The following is a 3,734-nucleotide window of genomic DNA, read 5'->3' as shown; positions in this document are numbered from 1 at the left end:
AAATCCAAGTATGTCTTTGCTGAGTTCATCACTGTGGTATTTTATGTTATTTCTTGTATGAAACTGTTTGTAACAGTAAGTGTTAGAAGGACAAGTTCTCCCTGTACAAATTAAAATATTTTTATTTAAAAAAAAAGACATTTTGCTAGGAATTCAAAAGTAAAATTTTTTATGTTAATCATTTCTGAATGTCCAGCTGGACCCACTTTGGAAAAGCTGTCTTTTTTCAGTCTAGGTGGTCAGAGTTTCTTAAAAGTATATGTTCATTCAGATGTTTCGGGCTGAGCTGTCAGTCAGCAAAGTACCACCTACTAACCACTTGCGGAGGTGAGAGAAGAGGGTCACTTGTACAGTGGTTCTCCTGAGAAAAAGCTGCAGCTTTTCATTTTGCCAAGGAAGCTGCATCTTTCAGACCTCTACCATTAGAGTAGACAAAATCTGCTTGCTTACTTATGATAGGATTCTATGTTTTTTTCACTACTGTTAAAAGGAAGAGGGGTAAAGGGGGTTGCCTTTTTTTTTTTTTTTAGAAACAAGGAGCTATCTATATGTAGCAATGCACTGAGCTGGAATTGCTTTCATACATTCACCAAAGTAAAGCCTACAAAATACCATTGTCAGGCAGGCTCGTGCAGCATTAAAAGATGGTGAGGAAGTACTTATAAACGGGATGCATGAGAACACTCTTACAATTTCAGCAGAAAATTGAGGCAACAGTTCTCATAACACAAATACTGGTTATAGGAATCTCCACATCACTTCAACATCCCTTCAACATCACTTAAAGTTAAGCCTCTGGAAGAGAAGTAAACCTGGGGATTTGCATTGTGTTTAAAGAACTAATTACTGTAGTTGTTAATATGTCTCCATGATAGTATATAGAGAGAATCTTGTAGTGCGTTTAATATGGCATTTAAATTCTTGTTTATTGAAGAGATTTATGATGAGATTTAATTATGTGGGCATTTGTCCAGTTGTGTGTCTAATGTCTTTTGCTTCCTATTCCACGTATACCCCTCAACTTACATAGCACAAGGAACAGCCACTGTGTACAGAAAATGGCTCAGGATAATGTGAAAAAGAGCAAGATTTTTTTTGACGTACTGTCTTTAAGTCTGTAAACGTCCCTTTGTACAAGAAACAAAGCGGTTCTCAGAAGACAACAACAGGAGGTCTGTGCTGCTTTAGAAGAGCTGGAAGCTGGCGACACTGTCTCCTGTGGTACAGAAGGTGAGTGGAAGGAATCCAAATGTGTAACTGTGCTGGATGGGCAAATTGCCCCGTGACTCAGTAGCTCATCATGCTGTGATGGACAAGAGGCTGGGAGCTTGTGTGGAGGGATTCCTGCTCCATGCTGTTAGTCCCGGCTCTGCTAGTGTGGGTGGAGGGTTGTTGTTTCCCTAATTTATGCTGGGTTTTTGGTCCTCTTTGTGCCCTGTTCTGCAGGATGCTAGTTCTGCCCCTTGACAGATTTTACACTGCCTACCCTTGTCAGCGGGTTACCTTCTTAATTACCTTCTGGATTTCACAGAGCAGGATGACAATTTGTGCTCAGGTATAGAGGAGTCCAGGATGGTTGTCATATGGTCATCATAGGCTGTTTTCCACAGAGTTCCCATGCTGCGGAATTTTAAAATGTGAACACACTCAAAAAGTATGAGAGATACCAAGTGAACATTGGTATGTGTAATAGGTATGAAGCTCGAATGCACGCTGGGCAAACTTGCGTATCCAGACTTCTCACTGGTGACTGCCCTCCCCCCGGACTGTAAAATCCAGAGAGCGCAGCTCTGTGAAAAGTTAATTCCTATAATCCCAAACCTATTTGTGCAAAGCAAATGAATAAAACAATAACTATGTATTAACTAGGCAGAATAATGGTGTACCAAAGGCACGTGCCGTGCCAGGCCTAACTCCGCAGAGCTCTGCCAGTAGAAGACAACAGTGCCCACTGGAGGCCTCTCCACCATGCGGTGGAGCGGGGAGCAAGGGGTAAGGCTCACACACCTTCCATCTTGTACCTTAGGAGGTGGCTTTATCGCTATAGGATAAAACATGCTTGAGGAAAGTGTTTTATACCTATCTTTTTCAGCCCTGAGTCTGCCAAGCCGTTGATGATTCTTGTAGAGGGATTGCTTAAATGCAGAGTCGTGTGCAACAATGAGGTGTTTGTAAGGTTCTGACTTTCAAATGTAATTGTTTAGATCTGACACAGAACTGTTAGCTTTTAGTCACTGGAAAATGCAATATAAAATGAAGTATTACAAGATAGTTCAGTATTGTAGTTTTTATCTGGAAGAGCAGTATGACCAACTTGTAATGTTAGTGCTATAGTTCACTAATTAGATGAAAAGATAAGATACTTTCTAAAGCTATTTGCTGGCAACATATATTTACATTCCCAAATTAATACCCTTCTCCTAAACATCTGAAAAATACCATTGTAGCTCTGATATTTTTTAAACACTTCCAAGTGTAAGGTCCTCTCCCTAGAAAATACTATGCAGCTTATTTTTATTCACTCTAAAATGGGACTGAGTAAGGCTCCCCCCGTACAACTGCATGACAGTAGCATTTCTTGCCATATTTAGGCAACTTTTTGCAATCTTTTTACATGAAAAAAGAATCCTGAAATTCAGAGGTGGGATGTGATCCTTCCTTAATTAAAATTGCATCAGCTCCCTCCTGTATCAACCTAACTAGCAACTTCCTGTCCTGTTTCTGGGCTCATTTAAAGATAACCTCCCCTTTTAACTCCCAGTAACAGTAATTTTAATTACTGTTGCTCTCCTAAGGTATCTTTGAAAGAGCTGCCTTCTACCAGAAAGGCTTGCTATTTTACAGTTATATTTGTATAGTCTCTCATCTAATTTTAATTTAAACTTAATTCAGCAGAAGCATTTAGATGTTACTGTATCTAATTTTTATATGTGGTTTCTCACTGAACAATCTCCAGGTGAGATCAGTGCCCATATCTGTTATTACATGGGACAACCCAATCCATATGCCAGCTTCAGAAAAGGATTTGCATGTTAGCAGTCTAGATTACTTAAAATGTAGGCCCAACATCTGGTACTTCAGCAACGTTGAGGAAGTGATGACCCGAGTTGTGGTACCCCCTGGACCGGGTGGATGTAAAGAGCAGCTGGGACTGCTGTGAACTTCACATGAAGTTCTTTAAATAGCTGCTCCCCTTTCATAGCAATTTCCTACTAACTGAATCCATTTTTTCAAATAAATTAATTTTGTTAAATAAATGCTGGTTTCAGCTCAGCTGGGATAGAGTTAATTTCCTTCCTAGTAGCTGGTACAGGGCTGTGTTTTGGATTTAGGGTGAGAACAATGTCGATAACACACCGATGTTTTAGTTGTTGCTAAGTAGTGCTTATGCTAGTCAAGCTTCCCGTGCTCTACCGACTGAGAAGGCTGGAGGTGCACAAGAAGCTGGGAGGGGGCACAGCCAGGACAGCTGACCCAAACTGGCCAAAGGGACATTCCATACCATGTGACGTCATGCTCAGTATATAAACTGGGGAAAGCTGGCTCGGGGGGCCACTGCTCGGGGACTGGCTGGGCATTGGTCGGCGGGTGGTGAGCAATTGCATTGTGCATCACTTGCTTTGTATATTCTTATTACTACTAGTAGTAGTAGTAGTATTTTATTTCAATTATTAAACCGTTTTTATCTCAACCCACGGGTTTTCTCACTTTTACTCTTCTGATTCTCTCCCCCA

Source organism: Aptenodytes forsteri, unplaced genomic scaffold (assembly GCF_000699145.1).
Source record: "Aptenodytes forsteri isolate BGI_AS27 unplaced genomic scaffold, ASM69914v1 Scaffold255, whole genome shotgun sequence".
NCBI lineage: Eukaryota > Metazoa > Chordata > Aves > Sphenisciformes > Spheniscidae > Aptenodytes > Aptenodytes forsteri.
Note: the sequence above shows the minus strand (reverse complement) of the source record.